The sequence below is a fragment of the Pinus tabuliformis genome, chromosome 5_1, assembly GCF_031772625.1.
Source record: "Pinus tabuliformis cultivar Carrire ecotype Pingquan chromosome 5_1, CPIR1, whole genome shotgun sequence".
NCBI classification, from domain to species: Eukaryota; Viridiplantae; Streptophyta; class Pinopsida; order Pinales; family Pinaceae; genus Pinus; species Pinus tabuliformis.
Window position 1 is genome coordinate 498,089,938 of NC_142305.1, and position 25,023 is coordinate 498,114,960.

The window sequence follows — 25,023 nt, forward strand, 5'->3', positions numbered from 1 at the left end:
TTTCTCAACAATCTTCATTTGGTATGGAGGAGGAGTTTAGTCAAAGTAGTCCCAGGAAGAAGAGAAAGTCTACCACAACTGGGGAATAAAGAAGGCTGCAAGCGTTGAAATTGTAAAAAAAAAAAAAAAAAAATCAAAATGTTTGAAATTATACTGTGAGTGTTTTGCAGCTGGAGTATACTGCATTGAGCCTTGCACGTGCCAAGAATGCTTTAACAAACCTGAATATGAGGACATGGTTTTTGGTACCCGCCAGTAGATAGAATCTCGCAACCCCCTTGCTTTTGCTCCTAAGATTTGTTTGTTGTTCTGATTCTCCACCAGCAAATGGGGATGACTGTAGTAAGACTCCATCATCTGCAAGGCATAAAATATATGCCTGCTATGTTGGGCAAATCTAAGGCGCAACAACGTTTCATTGAGAATCTAGAGGAAGAGTTTGCGAAGGTGCAAAGGGAGTACCACTTGACAGTTGGTGATTTTCCAGATATTCAACACTACAAGGAAGTTTTAAGTGGATATCAGATTGATAAATTTAAGAAGCTCAAACCAAAGATGATTCGAGTAGTGGACGACATGCTGGGCATTAAAAGGCAAAAATGTGCTTGAGTTTGCCTGCGCGGCGCACAGGCAGAGGGGCGCGGTGTACTGAACAGGCACAGCGCACTGGGCACTTTTACACAGTGCAAATATACACTGGCGTGGCACACTGGGCAGAGTGCGCGACGCACAGAACTGGAACAATAAATTTCGCCTCTGCTCTCTAAAAACACAAATTTCTTGCTCCAAATGGATTTGTAAGGCTGAGAATCGCCTTTTGAAACAATGTTTAGTGTGATTGCAGATGGTTTTATTTTAATTTTTGTTTGATTTGGTTGATATGCATTTATGGTTTCCGTAATCAATGTTTCCCGAGGGGGGGCATCGATACATTGGAATCACCTACAGGAATTCAATTTGATGCTTCTATGAGCAAGAGGACCATCAGAAATTTCCTTTCAAAGGAAATAGCTGAAGGCCATCGTCAATTCATTGCCGCCTGCATGTACTGAACCGGATATTGACACAGGTGCTCCATTCAGAGCTCAAACAATAATTTCGAATCCTCCTGCATAGGGACATGTACATATGGTAGAGTCTCTCCATGCGCCTTTGCATATCTTCTTTACAATGCCTTGGACGCTCACGAATGAATTTCCTCATCCTTTAGCACGAGTATCATGGAGTGCTGGTTATTGGCTATCAAATCTGGTTGCAGACATATTAATATGGTGGGGGATGAGAAGTATCATAAATGATTTCAGAAGAAAGAAACTGAAGCTTCCTCCTATTCGATATTTAAGTGCATACCATGGATCTATTTCAGACTTGCCAACAGGATGCATATGGAGTCCACATCTTGTACCGAAAGCCAAATGACTGGGGACATTTAGTGGACGTGGTTGGTTTCTGTTTCTTGAACTTGGGAATTAATTATATCCCCCGTCAGGAATTTCTGCTAGTGGTTTCAGGCTGGTCCAGTGCCCGTGTATGTGGATTTTGGGAGCAGGCCTCTTGAAAATCCGGTAAAGACTACTACCATAATCCTTGAAGCATTAGAATCAACAAGCAGAGAGGAATTATTGACAAAAGATGGGGCAAACGTGGGAATCATCATCAAGTTCCTGATTATGTATTCCTTCTTGAGGATTGTCCACATGATTGGTTGTTTCCTCAGTGCCGTGCTGTGGTTCATCATGGTGGAGCAGACACAACAGCTGCAGGTTTAAGAGCAGGTTGCAAAAATATGGTTCCTACCTCTATAGATAGTAGAAAGAGAGTGTTATCTTCGTATAAAACAACCCATATAACACTGTCAAAGTTGGAACACCTCGGTGCAACAATATTTGCATGGTGTTGACGCAACAAAAATGGAGAAGCACCATATCATAGGAAAGAGGAGCTTCGATAGAATTGTCTACAACTTTCCTCATGCAGGTTTCTATGGAAGGGAAACAGATAAAGCAGTTAGCAAAAGGTACCGCCACCTGATGAAGGTTTTTTTCAAGAATGCATGCACTGTGTTAAGCACAATGGGAGAAATTCATGTTACCCACAAATCACATCATCCATACGACAAGTGGAAGCTAGTAAAACAAGCAGAAAAACATAGGTTGCTTTTAAAGGAATCAGTCCACTTTTCTATAGCAGATTATCCTGGCTACGTTAATAGAAGAGGAGCAGGGAAACACGCTGGTAAACATTTCTTGTTGGGAGAGTGTCGGACTTATAAGTTCATTTTAAGCCCAGCCATTCTCCACCAGAGGGAGGCTGCCGAAAAGGCAAAGGCAGATTTGGAGTCTTCATTGAAACGACTTGAAGAAGATTGCTGATGATAATACCAAGAAGAGCGCCGAAACTTACAAGGCGAAGGAATGATGCCGTCCATCAAAAGGAACAAGCTTGCAGTGAAAAGAAAATATTGCCAAGAAATTGGTTGAAGCTTCGAAATCAAGTAGAGAGGAAATTACGAGAAAAGAGTCGAGGTTTGAAGAGGCTATTTCGGAGCTCGAATCTGAAAGGCAAGCAAGGCCACTGGAGCGGCTAAAGGAAAGTGAAACGGTCAAAGACCAAACACCCAAATGTAAAACGTATGACAATCAACCGTAGCAGAGAAATAAGCCACGGGGCCTACTCTTGTCTTCAGTTACAATTTCAAGGGATTCACACCTACAGATGTCACTTTTTCAGATCCGAGTAAAAATGTAACGCTGCTCCTTTTAGTGATGGATGGCTTTTCATCTTCAGTTAGTAATGATTAAATCATCCCATATTCTGAGTCGATTCATTTTTTGATATAGTGAGTCTATTTATTGTATTGAAGGTCATGGGGTAAAAGGTTCGGAGTTTTGAGAAAAAGTGTGGGAAGAGAAAACCCAGCACTATCACTGTACAGTTTTGACAGAGAAATAATTAAATGGTGCAACTCTGATTTATAAGATTCTTGCGGTATGAGTTTTGGCATGTGTTTTTTTTCTATTTCATATGTATCCTGTGATGTTTTGCAGTTCATTCATGATTGTTTCCAGCTGAATACTTTTAAGTGAGAAAGGTAGAATTTAGTCATTGCTCTGCCTTGAGGAAGTGTTCAGTCTTTATGTGTTTTCTTCTGCCTGGAAAGGATTCATACATTAATGCCCTTTTCAGCCTTCTTAAATAGTCTTTTCACCCCATTTAATTTCAATTCGATTGCTAAAATCTCATGCTTATCTCGCCTTATGAAATATCCTGTGCCTTTGGTTAAGTCTCTGCTCATGTTGTCCTTCTCCCATACAGCCCAGCAACTTAGTCATTAAATCAAATATCCCTCATTTAAATTCATTTACTAGCCTAAAATCAATTCCCATTGTAAGTCATCTCGGACTCTATTGATCATTTTATCGAGATAGACCCGGAGAGAGCCCTCTCATGTCCTCGTAGGGCTAGCTAAGAGGCTAAGCTTGGTTTGATGTTGCCTTGAACTTGGCTTCCTTCAGCCTGAGGCAGATTCGAGCGCTAACTCATTGAAGCAATTTTTAAGGGTCTTTTGAAGATTCCTTGAAACAGAGATTTGAAAACCTTGAAGTCATAACCGTTGAAGAGTCTTTTGTGCATTATTGGAAATAAACTTCAGCATACCTAATTGATTTGGGTGCAAACCTATTTGAACAAACCTTTCAGCCTAGGAGCATTCTACTATTTTTCATCTTGTAGAAAAGATTAGTGACATTTTTAGCAGTTTTTGCGTGTTTATTTTGAAGTAAATTGCAGATATTGTAGAAGATTACTTGTAGAATATATGAAGAGCCTTGGGGACACTTTATATGCCTTTTTTGCGTAGAATTAAAACATCCTTGAAACAAATTTGAAGGAAAACTTGAAGATCTAGTGAGAAACATTTGAGAAGTTTTGGAAGACATTTTGGAGAAATGGATTTGAATTATTTACACTTTTGAAGCATCACTGAAGTTTTGGAGGAGACATTTTTCAATATTGGTTTAAGAAGCCTTTGGAAGTATTGAAATCGAATTGAAGCCACCTTGAAGAACTAGAGTGAATTAAGAGGATTGGATTCCCCACACAAGGTTGGAGCCTTGTGAAAAACCAGGTTAGAGGCTAAATTTATTGAGAGGATTACAGTCCTAAAGTAAACCAATTTGGAGCTTGGATTTGTTGTACAGGTTGAAGCCTGATTTGTAATTGAAGATTAGAGTCTTCATCAAGGGTTGGAGCCCTCACCATTTTTATTAATAAAAATATTATTTTACTGTACATCTTGTGTTTTGATGTAATTAATGATCTTAACTGGCATAATTTAACATTTGAAATGAAATACTGATTCACTCCCCCTAGTATTTCCAACAATTGGTATTAGAGCTAATACCTCCAAGCACAACCTAATAGCTGAAAGGTAGATCTTACGAACAAATGGAAAAGTAAAGAATGAAAGGCTCCAAACCTTCTAAATATATCTCCTCCCTAGTTATGAAAACATATATAAATTAGGTTGTCAAAGCTCCATTTTTTGATGGAATGAATTATGTACTATGGAGGACAAGGATGAAGTTATTTTTGATGGCTCTTAGTAGTGAAGTATGTGAAAACTTCAGTACTGAAATCCTATTGCAACAAATGGAATTAATTCTTCTAACTGATAAAGTGATTTTTTAGTTTATGCTACAGTAACAACAAATTAATCACATTGCAATATTCACCAATAAAAAATATTGCGGAAGATAAACTAGAATCTGAAAAAATACTAGTGCACACACAAAAAAAATTGACACAATTATTTTTTGACAAAAGTTCCCAGAAAAACTCGGCTTGGGAAAACTGGTGCAACAGTTGAGGGTTTTTATTATTAAGCAGTAGTGATAAATTCTAAGTACAATAAATATCGCCAACCGAATCTATCCAAGAGGAATACTAGAAAAAATTATGTTAGGTTATTTACCCTCTCTCCGAGCAATCCCGACACTTGACTGCCTCTAAAAAGATAATTGTCCAACCAGCTCTACGTAGGCCCTACGTCGCCCTAGCGCAGTCCCTTCCGCATTCTACCTCACTCAAATGCTAATCTAGTCATTATGCCTGCTGCTGACTGGCAAATCACTTCTTCGACCCTATGGAAAACTTTCCCGATCTCTAGAACTGAAAATACCTTCCTCTTCAGCTAGATTGAATTTCCTTCTTGAAGCTCTACGTTACCTTTGCGCAACTTCTGGAGAAAATCTTGGCCTCCTCTTTCTGACTCTCTAAAACTAGCAGAAATTCCTCCAGACTCATTGTCCTTGCCCCTCTTTGTCTCTGGTTCCTTCTTTGGCTCGAACTCTCTGACTACTGCTCTCTGGAAAATTTAACTACCTAAGGAAATTGATCTCAAGTGTGTGTTCTCCATCTAGCCATCGATCTCCTCTTATAATCTCCAGTTGGGACTCCAATGACCAAGATTAAACATAATCGATGATTGAGAACATATCTAGATCGATTTGTGTGAGTTTCTACATAATTCACACCTTTCTCAATTAATATTGATTAATTAACCCCTTTTCCTAAGTTTAGACTTAGGAAATATTTAAAAATAAGTTAATAATCTAATTGAGACACTTCTAGGTGGAATTTCCAGAAACATTTTTTTGGTTAGGGAGAACTCATTTGTTTTAGCCTCTCCACAAAGTTTTGAGACTAGAACACCTCTGATGCTGCAATAAATAACACTGCCTCTTAGAGAGGAAGATGTTATAGTGTTGCATCACTGCTACAACACCATGTCTCTCTATCACCCTCTGTCATGTTGTTGATGTCTGGCCATTGTGAATGACTGCCACTACCCACCAAGCACTGAACAACTATGATGTTGCATATGTGTTGTTGTTGACACTGCTATGTTGCTTCCAACTCTACATCTGCACTGCAACTCCCTCTCATATGTTGTTGTTTCAACTGCAACTGAGAAGCATCTGAAATACTAAACCAATTATGTCTTTGTGTTGCATCTGTCTCCTAAGCATATGACTACTACTAACCTCTGAATTGTCCACAAAGGAATATTCGTTATTACTAACTCTGCTACTAAGCCTCATGCTCTGTTGTCAACATTTCCTTGTGCTCCTCAGCACCTTACTACAACTGTCACTCTCAAATATGACCACATCACTGGCACTGATCCATCTTGCTACTGAATATTGTGGACCCCTATAGCAAGTTAATCATCCATGAGGAAGACACCTCAATGGACCCTTCCCAACCTATGCACTTCTCTGATACTATAGATCCAAATCACCCCACCTCACTCTTGGAGTTATAATTCCTATCATAGCAGAATATTGATTCAACCTAGAGGAAAACTTGTCTATCTCTATGGATGTTTTTGCCTGACCCTGCTTCTCCTACTTGTCCTTCTTCCTAAGAGGAAATTGGGTATTATAGTGGCCAAAATCGCCACACCTAAAGCACTTGGCCTTATATAGGTCCTTCTTCTTCTTCTTCTCCCCATGTCCCTGACTAAGACGCTTTGATGTTAGGGCCACATTCTCCTCTTCCTTCTCACCCTTCATTCCCTTCCTGCCTCTTATGTTGAAGGTGATATTTAATAGAGCTCGCCTTAACTCCTCCTGTTGTAGGTCTAACCACATCTTGTCCCATCTAGGTAATGTGTCTCAGCCCAAGATACTTTGGACAAAGACTTTCCACTCCTCTGAGACATTGTTCAGTTCCACCTGCAGAAGATCTCTTAGTTGAGGTGTCTCCCCAACGAATTAAAGTTGATCATGGACCTCCTAAATCCTATTGAGGAAGGAATCTATGCCTTCACCCTTTAGCATCCTGATTCTTCTCATCTTCTCCTGTAGGAACATCTTTCGTTGCTCATATGTGTTCTGATATAACTGGATGAGAGTGTCCCAAATCTCCTTGGCAGTAGTCTTTCCAGATATATGTAAGACTATATCATCCTGGACTACATATAGGATCAATCACTTCACCTTCACCATCTCCTTCTTGTACTCCTTTAGCTGATCTGCATCCTGAGGAACTACCACCACATTATCTACATAAGATTTCATTCCATGTTCATCCAAAAAGAAGGACATCCTACCCTTCCAGATGACAAAGTTGGAGGCTCCCTCCAACCTATACTGATCTCTAAGCCTAGTTGTGGCCATCTTTGAATATGATAAAAATTATTCCTCTTCCTCTACTTAGTTGTTGAATCTGCTATTCGCATCCCTTTTGGAGTGAGAAAAAAAATTGCTTGTAGCTACTACCAACTGCAACTGGGAATACCGGATTTCTAGGTTAGAAACCCTCTGAGTTAAATTCTCTTTGTGTGTGCCTTTATCTTCCACCTGTCATTGATTCTGCTACTACAAGCTGCTACAAAACCCATCTATTCTAAAACAAGGAATCTGCCCAACGAAAAATACTAGACTACTACTCCCTTTGCCTACTAGAATCACTTGAACTGGTAAGCCAAATTTTTCTGCCCACCTGCACTAAAAAATCGAACTTTCTCAAGCAACTTGTACTGCTTGGCTTAGGCTCTGTGTGGTCTCTAGAAATTTGTCATGTTGCTCCCTTTTATCAACGAATTTCTATCTCCGTTTCCGAGCTTCCTTGTCTAATCAAAATCGATCTAATACCATGTGAAAAATTCACTACTAAAATCCTATTGCAGCAACTGGAATTAATTCTTCTAGCTTATAAAGTGATTATTCAGTTTATTGCTACTGCAACAACTAATTAATCATACTGAAATCTTCACCAATAAAAAATATCGAGGAAGATAAATTAGAATTTGAGAAAATACTAAGACACGCACATAAAAATTTGACATAGTTATTTTTGGACAAAAGTCCCCGAAAAAACAAAACTTGGGAAAATCAGTGCAGTAACTAAGGATTTTTATTATTAAGCAGCAGTGCAAAATTCTAAGTACAACAAATATCGCCAAACTGGAAAATCTATCGAAGAGGAATACTAGAAAAAATTATCTGAGGCAATTTACCCTCTCTATGAGCAATCTTGGCACTTGATTACCTCTAAAAAGCTAGCCATCCAACCAGCTTTGTGTAGGTCCTACGTCACCCTAGTGCAATTCCTTCCACGCTATGTCTGAATCATCTTCCAATCTAGTCATCCTGTGTGCTGCTGACTGGAAAAATCCTTCTTCGGCCTCCTGGAAAATTTTCCTGACCTTTGGAACTGAAAATACCTCTCTCTTCGGCCAGATTAAATTTCCTTCTTGAGGCTTTGCGCTGCCTTCCTCGAGAAAATATTAGACTCCTCTTTTTGACTCTCTGGAACTCGAAGAAATACTTCCGGGCTCATTGTCCCTACCCATCTCTGTCTCAACTTCCTTCTCTGGCTTAAACTCTTCTTACTGCTGCTCTCTAGAAAATTGAACCGCCCAAGGAAATAAATTTCAAGTGTGTGTTCTCCATCTACCCATCGACCTCCTCTTATAATCTCTCGTTGGGACTCCAACGAACAAAACTAAAACATAATTGATGGCTGAGATCATATCTAGATTGATCTGTGTGAGTTTCTAGATAATTTACACCTTTCTCAATTAATATTGATTAATTGACCCATTTTCCTAAGTTTAAGACTTAAGAAATATTAAAAAATAGGCTAATAATTGAGACACTTCTAGGTGGAATTTCTAGAAACGATTTTTGTGTTATGGACAACTCCTATGTTTTATCCTCTCCACAAAGTTTTGAGACTAGAACACCTACGATTTTACAAAAACTAACAAATTATCGGAATCAGTTATACTAAAAACACTACTACATATGAGTCAAAAGAATACAATATGAAAGTGATGGAAGCAATCTTGAGTGGCATATCAAATTCTGTAAAAATAAAGGTGGGTCAATGTTCTTCAGCTAAAGAACTTTGGTAAAAATACAAAAACTTCATGAAGAATCTAGCTTTTTACTAGATGATGTGGAACAAGAGCAGAAAAATAATCAAGAACTAGAGAAGATAACTGAAAACAAAATTGAAGACACCAAGAGCAAGGAAAACCTAGAAAATGAAGAAGACCTCAAAGGAAACCTTGTAGCTACCATTGAAGAAATAACCAAATCAAAGAATAAAATATATAACTAAAGAAGAAAATACAAGAAGTTGAAGAGGAGAACCCAAATCTTACAAAGGAATAATGTTTCCTCCTAAAAGGACAAGTTTATGAAGCTAAAAAGGAAGGAAAAATCATGGCAAGCCAACTAAAGGAAAAGATGAAGAGATTAACAAACTTGAAGAAGATGTCATCTCCCTTAAATTCCAAGTAAGTGAAGCAAAGAGCATGAAAGAAGTAATGGATAGTCAACTGACAAAAAAATAGGAATATTTGGAGAAGTTAAAAGAAGAGATTGTTTCTCTAAGGAAAGAAGTTGATCAATTGAACAAGAATTTGAAGATTTCTTGAGTCTTGGATGACATCTTAAGCTTTCAAAGATCACTACTTGACAAATGTGTTCTTAGATATGTAGGTGAGTCTTTTACAAAAAGTGATGCAAACCTTAAAGCACCAAAGAACAAGAATGTGGAGAAGCTTGAAAGTTGTGATAATGCCCCCAGTTCTAGTAGAAGCAAGGAGAGGTATTAAAATAACATTGGAAGAACCTTTGCTTCAAAAAGATATGTTGATGCAAGTAGAAATGAATATCATAAAATAACCTCAAGGCAAGCCAACTTAATAAGTGCACCAAGACAATCCTCATCTTTCGGGTATCAAACTATATCTTTTGATCATTGTTACTCTTGTACAAATTTTGGGCACATGGCAAAAGATTGTGGAGCATATGATAAATACATCTATAAGGGACCTTATCAATTCCCTAGAATTAAATATTTAGGAATATATTGCATTGTTTTCATCAAAATAAGTTATTATCCCTCATTCCAGTCCATAATTGAATACTTAAAATGCCATAATTTTTGGAATATAGCTCAAGATTACAACTTGAATTGGGTTCCTAGACAATCTAAAGAGTTACCAACTAGTCATGGAGAAAAAGGCATAGAAGTCTGGAGAAGAAAGCAAGAAAATACCAAGGTAGAATAATATGATTTAGTTTTGTGTGCTCAACCATCTTCAAGACCCAGTATTCCACAGGTTTGAAATAAAACACCCTTCAATCTTGGAAGTGTTGGTACAACTCAGAAACCTTCTACAATGGCTCAAAAAATGGAGATAATAGCAGCAACAAAAAGGTGTTCTTCGGGATCAATTATAGTGTTGTAGGGGTAGACGTTTTTGGAGTTGTAGCTCCCTACTGTCATATCAATTGTTGTATGTTGTCTTATATTTGTTGTTTCTATCGTCATGGATTGTTGAAAGAGATATAAGTTTCCAGTATTCTAGAACAATGAGTGTGGGCTATACTATTGTTATTTCCATTATCATTTTTTTCTATTAGGGTTTGAAAGTTTTTTGAGTAGAGCTCTTGGGACCTCCATGTATATATTTATTCAGAGTTGGCTTATGGACATAAGTTATAAGGGTTTCATTATGGTTTGTTGAGCTTCTATTTGTTCCTGAGATCAAGATACATGTTGATCAGGGTGTACAAAGTGTGCTAAGCATATCCTAAGTTGTTGCCTTGGGTTATAATGGTTGCAGAGCAAATCAGGTATTGTATTGCTAGATTGAGTATTATTGATGCATTCACAACTGAGTATGTTGTTGATTGTAAGAATGGGAATTCTTCTCTATAGGCTATGATGAAGGCCTTTAAAATGGAGTAGACTTTTGAAAAACAAATGCAGTGTTGTTTCAAATGAATATGTTAATTCTACATAAAAAGGATACAAAAACTAATATATCACATAAAATCATCGGAAATTCAATAAATATCTGGATTTTTCTATCATGCTTTGTTTGCATTGGGTCTTATTATGCCATGGTCTCCTCTTTCTATCTGAGACAATGTTAGGTCCCTATAATACTAATGTAGCCCCCTTTATTGTTATTGTTAGTGTAGCCCCCTATTGTTATTGTTGTGCTCATGTAGACCCCATATTGTTATTGTTGTGCCCCATAGAAGCCCACTATTTTTAATGTTGTGCCCTTACATTATTATTGTTATGTAGGCTTTGGTTATATTGTGACCCTTTAGACTCCTATATATACCAAGGAGGTCTTATCATTTGTATCATCCAAGAATTGTTCATTTATGTGATGTAAAGGATGTTGCCCACTCAAAGAAGTTATTTCTCAAGTCTTTGATCTATATTTTCTTCTGTTTTGTGACCTGGTTGCATAAAATTTGGTACAAGAGCTTTGGGATTCTAGGGTTTCGCTACTTCAAACAAGTCATCTTTGAATTTTCGCTATAGCATTTTTTATACGAGGTCTCAGAAGCTGAAATTTCAACCACGTGGAGTCAAAATATTGGTGAAATTCATGTTGAAATTTCAGATCTTAGTTAGCTATATTAACTGAGATATGGTCTGAAGAATTTGGGGTTTTTTCAAGCTCCAAAATTCAATCTCAAACAAGTGACCTAGGGAAAATTGTCATAAATTTCTCTATGAGCATTAGATTTGAATTTTAAAAGAAGTGACTGAAATTTCACAAACTATATTTTTTCCTGTATCACTTTTAAGGTTGAAGGTCAAAACAATGACACATGGCCTTCCATACAAGTTCGCTTTATAGAACTAGTCTATAATCAAGTCATCATGGGAGATTGGGCATAACTTTTTCTTGAAGAATCTAATCTTAGTCTCACTTGTGGGGTTGGAAATAAGACTCAAAGGGATACCATAGGACCCTAAACCCTAAACCCTAAACAAATATATACAAAAATCTCCAAATGTTTCTTTGGAGTACATGAGGTGGAATATTTGGGTCATATTATATCTCACGATGGTGTTAAGGTAGACCGTAACAAAATTAAAGCCATTAAGGAATGGAAAATCCACAAAACCCTAAAGAATATTCAAGGATTTCTCAGGTTGACATGGTATTATCACAATTTTGTTAAGAATTATGGGAGAATATCAACACATCTAACAACATTACTAAAGAAATATGCATTTTCTTTGCCTCCAAAAGCAACTATGGCCTTTGAACATCTTAAAGAGGCAATGTGCCAAGCACTAGCCTTAGTTATGCAAGAATTCACAAAACCTTTATTATGGAATGTGATGCCTCGCGAAATGGAATTGGTGTTATTTTAAGGCAAGAAGTAAGACCCATTGCTTTTGAAAGTCGTCCAATCAAGGGAAATTTATTTACACAAACCTATCTATGAGAAGAAAATGTTGGCAATACTACATGCACTAAAGAAATGATGACCTTACCTAATGGGAAGACACTTCAAGGTAAAAATAAATCATGATAGTCTTCAATAATTTTTGGAACAAATATTATCTTCAGAAAAGCAGCAAAATTGGGTCACAAAGATGTTTGGTTATGGCTTTGAAATCATATACAAAAAAGGGAAGCAAATTGTTGTTGCAGATGCACTCTCAAGAAAGGATGAGGATGTGGAAGCATTGCTTTGTGCCATTTCTATTATCCAAACTAATTGGATAACTGAAGCAAGGGATGAATGGAAGAATGGTGAAGAGGTGTGGACACTCATTCAAAAGTTACAACAAGATCTCAGTACATCTGATACATTTATATGGAAAAATGACTCATTATGGTACAAAGATCATGTATATCTTTGTAAGAATTCCCAACTCAAACAAAATATTCTTTTGGAATTGCACAGGGTCAGGATTTTTAACAACTTACCATAGGGTCAAGAAGGATTTTTTTTTGGATGGCCTTAAATATGATATTTATAATTTTGTGGAAGAATGTTTTGTTTTCCAACAAAAAAAGGTTGAGACAATTAAGACCTTGGGTTTGTTACAACCTTTAGCCATTCCAAGTTAGTCTTCGGAGGAGGTTTCAATGGATTTATCACAATTTTACCCAAGTCTGAAGGAAAGAGTGTCATCATGGTGGTAGTTTATAGACTTACCAAGTATGCACACTTTTGTGCATTATCTCATCCTTTTAAATCCAATACAGTTGCTACTGCATTTATGGAAACAATTCAAAATCTTAATGGAAACCCAAATATTATTGTAAGTGACAACGATCCCATTTTCACTGGAAATTTTTGGATGGAATTATTTTCTTGTCTTGGTACTCAATTAGCTCATAACTCAAATTATCATCCTCAATTTGATGGGAAAACTGAGATAGTGGACAAATGTTTGGAAGGATATCTTTGTTGCTTTGTATATGATAAACAAACACAATGTGTCAAGTGGTTACCTTTGGCTGAATGGTGGTATAACCATTAGGGGAATTTTGAGGTCTAAAATGGGCCTTCTAAGGAAATTATAAAATAATAGTGGAAATAATAAAATAAGATTAGATTACATCATTAAATTTTAGAGGGAAAAAAGAAAAAACTATTTTTTCAACTCGTATTTTCAACTTATCTCCCTATGGGTTTGCTCAAATTTCGAGTGGAAACACTCATTGGATGCAGAATTTGGTTCCTCATCCAAGGAGTACCCATGTCGCATACTTTCAATGGACCCTACTACACGAAAAATGAGTAATACATGAAAAATATGATTGCAATCACGTTTTTTCATGTATTTCTGATTTTTCATGTAGCAAGGTCCATCAAAAGTATGTAACATGGGTACTCCTTGGATGAGTAATTAAATTTTGCATCCAACGAGTATTCCATCTCTAAATTTGAGTAAAACATTAGGGAGATAAGTTGAAAATAAAAGTTTAAAAAATAGTTTTATTATTTTATTATTTTTTAATCTTTTTACTTTTTTACTCCAAAAATGGTGAATCATCCCCCATGGTTGACATCATCATCTTAAATCCTATTGGTTCTTATAAATTTTATTTTGGTTGCACATTTTTCTTAGGAGACCCATTTCAGACCTCAAAATTCCCCTAATGACTTACTTCCATCTTGCAACAAAAATGACCCCATTTATGACACTTTATTATATCATCCACCGTCCATCACATCATCTTTAAGAGAAAATTATAAGGTTCAAGCAGTGGAAGATCACATTGAGCATTAACAACACGTTCTCCAACTCTTAAAGGATAACCTCACTCTAGTGCAGAATCGAACGAAACAATAGGCATATCAACATCGCAGAGAAAGAAGTTTTGATGTAGGCGACTGGGTATTTTTATGGTTACAACCATACAAACAAATGTCCCACAAGTAAACTAAGAAGGATGATAAATTATCACCCAATTACTATGGTCCTTACAAGGTGCTGCAAAAGATTGGTACTATGGCATACAAATTGGAGTTGCATGCATCTTCCTGAGTACACCTAATTTTCCATGTTTCATGCTTAAAGAAGGTTTTCAGTGATAAGTTCCGAGTTCAAACAGTATTTCCAGAACTTGACAAGGAAGGAAAATTCATATTTGAACCTAAAATAGTCACAAAAACAAGAACTTGATAGCTATAGAATCAATTAATTTCAAAGTACCTCATTAAGTGGAAGAACTTACCCGCTGAAGATTCCACATGGGAGGATCATAATTTTATACAGGAGCATCCAGAACTACTCATGCATTAAGGAAAACACTTTTTTGAAGGAGAGGGACATGTTAGGTCCCTATAATACTAGTGTAGACCCCTTATTGTTATTATTAGTGCAGCCCCCTCTTGTTATTTTTGTTACCATGCAGACCCCAGATTGTTATTGTTGTGCCCCATACAAGCCTACTATTGTTATTTTTGTGCCCTTACATTATTATTTTTATGTAGACTTTGATTATATTGTGACCCCTTAGACTCCTATATATACCAAGGATGTCTTACCATTTGTATAATCCAAGAATTTTTCATTTATGTGACATAAAGGAGGTTCTCCCTCAAACAGGATATTTCTTAATTTGTTGATCTATCTTTTCTTCTTTTTTGTGAGTTGGTTGCATAACAAACAATTACTGTCTATCTCAGTCACCATGTTCAAATATGTTTCACTTGCATAGGTTTGAGTCCAATTTCTTTAAATTTAGGCCAGATTTTTAAATTTTGGCTATTGTAATCAACCTTATATAACTTGTTCTTTATACATCTGGGGTAATGAAAAATCCACTTATGCTTTGTCCATATGAAGAGAGCTTTACAAGTGATAGAAATTATCTTCAACTCAAGAGTCATAATCTTATTCCCTCTTCATAATTTTGTGGGTTAAAATACTAGGGTCTAGTTGTTCTACAAGAAGAATTCTTGAGCAATAAGTTGACACCAAAGTAGGCCCTTCAAATTCAAGATGCTCTGGTATTGTGTAGTGACAGTCTACCTTCTTGTGGTCACCAACAAACTAAATCATTCCCTTTCACGTTTCCTTTGAGACGAGGAGTCAATATTTTCACTCTGCTACCTTTGTATTATTTCATGCCTTTACAACACTTACAACAACAACAAAGTATAGACAATCCAAGTGTCACCAATGAAAGAGAATTCTGTGTTGACAGGTTGTAGTGTTAAAATTTCTATGTCTCCAAAGGTCACATATTGGATTCACCTGCAAAGGAAATGGAAAGGTACTCTAATAAAAAAGAATTCCTTGAGGTTGAATACTTTGAGGAGGTTGGCATAGGTCTAGGCCCAACTTTAAGAGTACTATACATTTCTGAGTCACGAATTGCTAAAGAGTTCACTTGGCATGTGGAGGAAAATTTCTCCTCCCATCATATCCATTGTAGAAAGTGAGGTTGAAAGGCTTGTTGAGTCATTTTCATCTTTAGAGAAAATCAACAAAGTGTGCAAAGGTGTGTTATGAGGAATTTGGTATCTACGGATAAATACTAATTCCCTAGGTAGGTAGCTATACCTAGAACAACATATTTAAAGCGCTTATCCTTTTTCTATAAACGATAAATAAGACAAAGGGATCAGAAGACCTACTTGTTCTTTCGCTTTCAATTTGTCTCCTTTGTTTGACTCCCGTCACTCCTTCTCGAACTTAACTTTCTCAAAAAGTACCTGCAAGCATAAAAAAAAGACAGAGAACCAATCAAAGCAAGAGATCTATCGAATACAAGTAAATGGAATCAGATACATTCACACATATAAGTCATCATATATCAAGATAAGCATATGGAAGAAGGTGTAAACAAATTTATTAAGTATAAGGAAGAATTACAACCATGAAGTCTAATCCATTGTCACTCTTCCAGCTTGGGTTCCAACGAACATCACATCAATAGCACAACACTCCAACAGCATAACACTACTCACTTACAAACTCAATTCTCACTCCAACAGTATCTCCTTACAAATTCTCAAAGTCCAGCCCCTGATCACTTAGATGAGTGCTCAATTTATAAGCCAAAGGAGGAAGTTTTTTCATAAATGAGGGTATTGAATGGCCTTCCAAACTTAGAGTTAGTTTCCATGGAGGAAGGGATGAGAGGATAGGAGGTTACTTAACTCATTCCTCATCCATTTTCAAGATCATAGGAGATGATAAGAATATTCCCAAAACCCTATGTGAATTTCTCTCAATCTCGCCCAGCATGGGTCAAAGTGGGCCTAGGTGCTCTACAAAGCACCCTAACATGGGCCTACCTGCACTAAAGCACACTTACCCTATCCAAGGATATGCTGGTCCCTCAAGGAGGAAATTATGGACAGTTTCAGGCCAAAGAACTCTCAGGGAAGGAGGCATTTAAAGAGGTGACTTGTCTAGGTCATGTAGCAACTGAATTAGGGTTTGATGAGCCCTAATGGTATTGATCTGAATGATGGGAGTGATGTGCCCAAATGGATTTGATACAGCTGCCCCCTAAAGCATGAAGTCGAAAATAATAATATCAGGTGATATGCTTTACGATGTGATGAGTAGGTTCCAAAGTGTTTGGTGACCTGCATCGATTACAATACATAATATCATGATATTTTGATTTTTTCTCATGAATCGTTGAGGGAAGGAATACCCATGATCAACATATAAACTTTCATTACAAGTACATAAACAGTCGTCTACAGATATAGACCCATGATCGAAATGACTATCAATGTAAAGCCATTGTACGGATGATTTGGTACATTTCCTGAAATCGCAACCCGGATGGATGAAACTAGATCTAGAGTCTTCTATCTCATTCAATCTTTCGCTCATGTACAAGTCTAACCATGCGAATATGTGATCTGAAGTCGAACATGGGAAGACACCGTCTAATTACCACCCAATGATGTAAGTTGTTAACAGGCGCAAGAGAAATCACCGATAATGATAATGATCCTCAAGGTATAGCAGTACATTCTGCATGGTGTGAATGGATGTTTTGATGTCGAACACCATACAAAGTCTTTCGATCGAAGGCCAGTGATGTCAACCTATCACCGGAAGCGAGAAACTTTTCATTGATGTATGCAAGCCTCAAGGGACTGGAAGGGTGTTTCTAAGTCAACTTCTTGGATAATGTACTGATGTCAACAAGAAGAAACTTGTCGAAGGAGGGCCTTGATGTATCTGTAGGCTTTAACCCTGTACAGAAATTACTTGCATATGAATTCTAAAACACAAAAAATAAACAATGCGAGATCATAACACATAAAACACATATACACAGAGATTTTCCCCTGGATCCCAAAACCGGGACTACCATCTTGATTTTTCATTATGTTCCTTTCAATGTTACAATACATATTTATACATACCGAAGCATCCAATACCATGGACAGAAAACCATCGCATCCAATACCATAGACTGAAAACCATCCTGTCCAATACCATGGACCAAACACCATCGCGTCCAAAAAACATGTGTGAAAATCATGCACAAAACCATAGGTGGGTCCACCCAACCTAACATAGGGTCCAAAACCAAAATTTTCTAGGGCGCTGCCCCAGACCCCATAAAGTGGGGTTACAGGTGCCCTTCAAACCCCCTGTTAACTATGTGGAAAGAATATAACACAATCCAACATTCTCCCACTTGTTTTCTTTCCATGGGGGGGCACAGGAGAGCTTAGTCATTTTCCCAGCCCTGAAATGCCCATTGTCTCTCTACACCAAGACAAATTCTCAGAGCTCACAGATTTTGTCAATGCATCTGTAGTATTCTTCAAAGTCTCCACCTTTACCAGCAACACCTTTTTTTTCTTCTATCATATCCCTCACAAAGTGATACTGAACATCAATGTGCTTTGTGTTTGAAGGATATGCAGGGTTCTTTGTCAAGAAAATTGCACTTTGGCTGTCACAATCTATCCTTATAGCTTCCTGTACTAACCCCATACTTGAACACAATCTCTGCAACCAAACTGCTCCCTTGCTTGCATGAGTGGCTGCCATGTATTCTGCCTTTGTAGTTGATAGTGCCACTATAGATTGTTTCTTACTCATCCAGCTGATTGCACCTCCAAATAGGTTGAACACATACCCACTTGTAGATCTTCTCTGATCCAAATCTCCAACCCAGTCTGCATCAACAAAGCCATGAATATCCAACACTCTGTCTAATCCTGGTCTTCCTTGGCAACACAGACCATAATCACTAGTGCCACGCAAATACCTGAAAACCCACTTCACTACTGTCCAATGCTCCTTTCCTGGTTTTGACATAAACCTGCTCAATACTCCCACTGCATGTGCAATGTCTGGTCTAGTACAGACCATTGCATACATCAGGCTGCCGACTGCACTTGCAAATGGAACACGGGACATGTCCTCTTCCTCTTATTGTGTCTTGGGACATTGTTTAGCAGATAAACTCACACCTACAGGAATAGGAACCTTCACCAGTTTACTATCCTGCATATTAAACCTCTGTAGTATTGTCTCGACATACTTCCTCTGGTTTAACCAACACTTCCTCTTTACCCGATCTCTTTTAATTTCCATGCCCAAAATATAGTTCGCAGCACCAAGATCTTTCATGTCTAATTTTGAGGACAATTGGGTCTTCAAATCCTGGATAATTTCTTTGTCATTTCCAACCAGCAACATATCATCCACATACAAGACTAGATAAATAACATGGTCACCAATTAATTTAAAATACACACAGTGATCTGCTTTGCTTCTAGTGAAGCCAAGTCCCCGTATAAATGTATCAAATTTCTGATACCACATCCTTGGTGATTGTTTTAACCCATACAAAGACTTCTTTAACTTGCATACCAGTTCTTTCTTACCCTTCACTGCAAAGCCTTCAGGATGCTTCATGTAGATTTCCTCTTCTAGATCCCCATGAAGAAATGTTGTCTTCACATCCATCTGTCCTACCTCAAAATCAAAAGCAGCAGCAACAAATAAAAGTAATCTAATAGAAGTTACCTTGGCAACAGGAGAAAAAATATCACCAAAATCATTTCCCGGCACCTAGGAATAACCTTTTGCTACCAACCGAACTTTGTATTTCTCCACTTTTCCTTCTACATTTGTCTTATTTTTGAACACCCATTTGCTGCCAATTGGTTTCCTTCCAGCCGGCAACTCCACCAGATCCCAAGCCTCATTTTTGTGCAAAGATGCCATTTCATCAACCATGGCCTCTTTCCAAAGTTTTCCATCCTCTGAATCTACTGCTTCCTTCACAGTTCTGGGATCATTGTCAGTAATAGATAAAGCAAAATTTGAACAGAAAGCAGATGGACTATACCTTTCAGGCTGCCTTCTTTCTCAAATTGATCTTCTCATAGCTGGAGTTTGTGGCTCTTCATCTTCTGATTCCTCCTCTACTGTAGAGTCTGATTCTTCCTCCTTTAGCTCAAACTCTATCTTCTCAGGTTCCTTTTGTTGGACTTCATGTTTAATAACATCTTTCACCTCTCTGAAAACCACATCTCGGATGTACACAACCTTCCGTGTGACTGGGTTCCAAAGCTTATAACCCTTTAAACCATCCTTATACCCAATAAAGATGCACTTTTAAGATTTACTATCCAACTTGGTTCGTTTCTCCTTTGGAACATGTACATATGCATCACATCCAAATACCCTCAGATGTGAAAGAGAGGGTTTCTTACCAGTCCATACCTCTTGTGGAGTCTTATCCTCCAACACTGATGAAGGTGACCTGTTGACCAGGTAACATGTAGTATCCACCATCTCTGCCCGGAATTCCTATCCTAACTCGGCACCACTGAGCATGCTTCTTGTCCTTTCCATCAACATCTTATTCATTATTTATGCAACTCCATTTTGCTGAGGTGTATATGGAGTAGTCTTCTGCCGTGCTATACCACACTTCTTACAGAATTCTTCAAATTCCTTACTGCAAAACTCTCCACTGTTATCTGTCCTCATCACCTTTATCTTCTTCTCTGTCTAGTTTTCCACCAGAGTCTGAAATTCTTTAAACCTATCAAAAACTTCAGATTTCTTCTTAAGGATATATATCCATGTATTCCTTGAGAATTCATCTATAAATGATACATAGTACACAAACTTACCCAGTGATGGAACCTTCACAGGTCCAAACACATCACTGTGCACAAGTTCTAATATTTGTTTTGCCCTCTTACTACTAGAGGGGAAACTCACCCGATTCTGCTTCCCATATACACAATTTTCACAGAAATCAAAATCCAAAGAGCTATTACTCATATCTTCTACCATACCTTTACCATGAAGTATTCGAAGGCGCTTTTCTCCAATATTTCCAAGCCTTTGATGCCACAACATGGTCTTCTCTCCAGAGACCACTAGATATTCTGCTCCACTTTTAGGAACCACAGAACTATTGCACCCATCAATAATAGTGGTACCTTGCATCTTGTACAGAGTTCCAATCCGAACTCCCTGCATCAATACCAATGCTCCCCAAACCATCTTGCAGGTATCCTTCTCGAACATTGTTTTTACACCTGCATCATCTAGCTTGCTAACAAAAATCAGATTTCTGGCTAATGCAGGAATATGTAGAACACCTGGAAGCATTCTAACCCTTCCACCTTGCAACTTCAACTTTACTTTTCCACGACCAACGATTCTAGCCTTCCTGTCATCCCCCAAGAAGACATCACCACCATCATACTTCTCATACTCGCAGAACCACTCTCTATGGGGAGTGAAGTGAAAGGATACACCTGAGTCAATCAACCATGCCTCATGATCTACATGTGTACTTGAAGAAGCCAAATACACATTCCCACCTTCATCTGAGGTGGTTTTCGTCTCTGCAGAAGGAGCCTCATCAGATCCCTTTCCTTTGTCAGGAGCTTTAGATTTACAATCCCTTTTGTAGTGCCCTTCCTTTCCACATTTCCAGCACACCACCTTTACAGGTTTTCTTGGAGATTTAGATCTCCCTTTAGATTTAGATCTCCCACTCGATGAATTAATTTTGTTTCTGTTCTGGGTCCGCCCTCGTAAAGACAAGGCATCACCATTTTGGCTCTACATATTTTTTTGTCTCATCTCCTCCGTCGGCAAGGATGAGACTATTTCATCAAAGTGCAAGGCAGTTGCCTTGCTACCTATTGAAATAACCAGACTATCCCAAAAATCTGATAGAGAACACAACAAACTGATGCACTTATCTTCATCTGAAATTTTAATATCAACAGATGCTAACTGACTTACCACAATATTAAATGCATTTAGATGCTCTGTCACTGAGTATCCATCTTTCATCCTCAAGTTATATAGCTTTTTCCGCAGGAACAGTTTATTCACCAGAGACTTAGAATGGTACAAAGTCCCTAATTTTTCCCACAAAGCCTTCGTTATAGCTTCCCTTGATACATTCAGCAATACTGAATCTGAGACACACAATCATATTGTGCTCTTTGCCTTCCGATCCAAATTCTTCCATTCTTCATCAGACACTCTCGTTGGTTTAGTACCTAGATCTACCGCGATCCACTGGTTTTTATCCACCAACAGATCCTCCATCTTGAGTTTCCATAACTCAAAACTTTGACCATTAAATTTCTCGATCTCTATCTTTCCACTGCTCGCCATCTTCTCTCACCACTAGAATCGATCTCACAGATCTCTCACTGAACAGGGTCTACCACAGGCCCGAGCGAAACCCCTCAGCAACAAAGGCATCCCCTTGAAGCCAAAACTACTCTGATACCAAATGTAGGTTTTAACCCCGTACAGAAATTACCTGCATACGAATTCTAAAACACAAAAAATAAACAATGCGAGATCATAACACATAAAACACATATACACAGAGATTTTCCCATGGATCCCAAAACTGGGACTACCAGCTTGATTTTTCATTATGTTCCTTTCAATGTTACAATACATATTTATACATGCCGAAGCATCCAGTACCATGGACCGAAAACCATCGCGTCCAAAAAATATGTGCGAAAATCATGCACAAAACCATAGGTGGGTCCGCCCAACCTAACATAGGGTCTGAAACCAAAATTTTCCGGGGTGTTGCCCCGGACCACATAAAGTGGGGTTACGGGTGCCCTTCAAACCCCTTGTTAACTACATGGAAAAAATATAACACAATCCAACAATATCCCACATCAACAATACGAAACGAGTGTAATGATTTTGGAGACAGAATTTGACTGATGACACAAGGTTCAGGAATGGCGGTCATGAAAATGAAGGTTTATGGTATTGAAAAGGATGAATTTTAACTGAGTGACTTCTCTTGAACATTTCAGTGACACTAAATGAATTGGTAGCATTGACCCAAAACAAAAAGTAATGGATGGTATGATAGACCAAGGTATGACGACCATCAAGCAGATAACCCAACCCATATAGTCACAATGATGAAGTGAAGTGTCATGTTCAAGAGCAACCTGCTGCCATAAAGTGGTTTACCCATTTTCCTATTTTCCCCAGTCATTACTAACCAGTACCTCTTTATTTTTTATCAAGCTTTAGGAGGATAACCTATTCTTGTTGTATAATTCCACCCTTTGGGTGAATCCATCGCTATGTGATGTTTTAATGAGCCTAGCGAAGGTGAAACTCGGTCCTGTCATGATGGAAAAGTTTGTCACTATTTGATGTTTTAACGAGTTTAACGACAATGATATCCCAGTCCTTTTCATGTTTAGAGAGTTTGAAAAGGGACAAAAAGAAAACTCCACAAGTTCTTTTTCATAGATTTGTCTCTCAAGTCTGAAAGAGCGTAAAACAATACAAGAGAGAACCTATTGACAATGTTCGGTCAACATATTCATTTTTCGTAAATAATCTATCTCAACCCGAAAGAGGGTTAAACTCATACTGAGTAGATTTCATTTCCAATCCGTTAACAAGTTGAAAAGGACAAGCGCTCGGAAATCTTTTCATATTTCGAGAGTCTGAAAAGAGCTTAAAGAGGACTCCAAGGGGGTTCCTTTTTCAATGTTTAACAGAGATCGAAAAAGAGATAAAAGTATGCTTTGTGGTCAAAGTACAATTCACGATCGTGCACGTCAAATTATGTAAGTCAGTTGTAAATATGTTCAAAGAAACACCAAACGGATTAAACATACCTATTTCATTGGTAAAAATAGGTAAATACTAAAGTTTACTCATTTAATGATCATGAAAAAAACATAAAAACAAGAATTTACCATGTTATTTTCACCATTTGATATTTACCATTCAAATTGTGCTTTAACCCTGGTTTTACCTCAATCTTCATTAGCTGATTGCGAGAGATTCTGCGAATCATTTCTCGTGCTGTCCAGACCAGGTAGGAGATCTACTCCTCCTCTTTCTTTTCATAACATTCTTTTACTGTTTCATGCAAGTTTTTAGGGTTTTTAGGGCCCCTAAGTTTTGAATTTTTCGCCCTGGGACCAACGCAAGCTTGCATGTCAAAAATTGCACTGGGGAGCACCCAAATTGAAGGGATTATACACTGTAGTGTAGTGCCTCCTTGCTTGGGTTGCGCTGCATGAGTTTCCCAAACTTTTTTCACCAAAAAGACCCAAAATTTCTTCAGTTTTTTGCATGGGAAGGATCCTAACTAAGCTTATGGTTTGATTTCAGGCTTTCATCATATCAGAATGTCTATTACTTGGCGAGAAAGAGAGCATGAAGAACAATATATGGTTTACCTAAATGATCTGGGTACAGTTGAGGCCCTCAAAATTGTGGGTTTCTCAAATACTTAAGGTTGTCTGGAATGAGGCAACAATCAGAACTATTGGAGTTCCTAGTTCATGCATGGGATCCAATAGATCAGGCTTTTCACATAAGAGACAAAGTTGTCCCTATTGTGATCGGTGATGTTTACTTCCTTACAGGGTTTTCGAGAGATGGTGCCCCCATATCACTTTCAGGTGCTTCCCGTGGAGGGGAAACAGTGAGGGACTATGTTCGAAAATTCTATCGGCCAGGTACATAGCCTAGCAAGGAAAAAAAGATAATCATCAAAGATATCTGTGATTTTCCTTTGAGAACAATCCTTTTCACCATCGTAAAGTTGGCAGGCAGTGTGACACTTCATCTGGCGAACATATCATATGTTTAGTTTGCACTTGAGTGTCTTGAGCCAACTTTATTCAACTAGTGTGAGGCACTACTTTCTTCACTGAAAGAGCAACTGACAAAGGTAAAGAGCGGTAAGACAAAGAAATTTAGCTATGGATCGCTCTTAATTTCTTTTAACTTAGAAATAATTCCATTGATGCAACCCCAGCATGTAACACTGGGTGTAGTTGTTCCTAGAGATCCACGGATGCAACGATGGGTCGAATTGATGGCTAGACATGCTAGTTAGTCATTGATTACATTTACCACTACATTCTTTAGGAGCATCCATATTCATGGATGGATTTTCATGGAGATCCAGAGTTGAGTCTACCAGTGGGTGCTCAATTGGGTGCTATAGGTAAATTGTTTTTGACCAAACTGTTTTTTGATTTTTAAGTTTCTACATGTTTTTATATTTTGATGTTCCAAGACTAAACTAAAATCGTTCCCATGCATGCATATGTGGGTACTGTTCGACCTATGAGGCACCAACAGGAGGTAGGTGGGCCAACATGAAGAAACATTGGGAGAGCGGTTCTCCAGGATTTGGATTTGGCCGAGACCTTGGCAGAGTTGCAGGATCAT

General features: G+C 38.0%; 1 pseudogene; it reads left to right on the forward strand.

Annotated features, from left to right (window-relative positions):
- The first annotated feature begins 1,170 nt into the window (after nt 1-1,170).
- Nucleotides 1,171-2,372, forward strand: LOC149165672 (sterol 3-beta-glucosyltransferase UGT80B1 pseudogene; annotated as a pseudogene).
- Nucleotides 2,373-25,023: the final 22,651 nt, after the last annotated feature.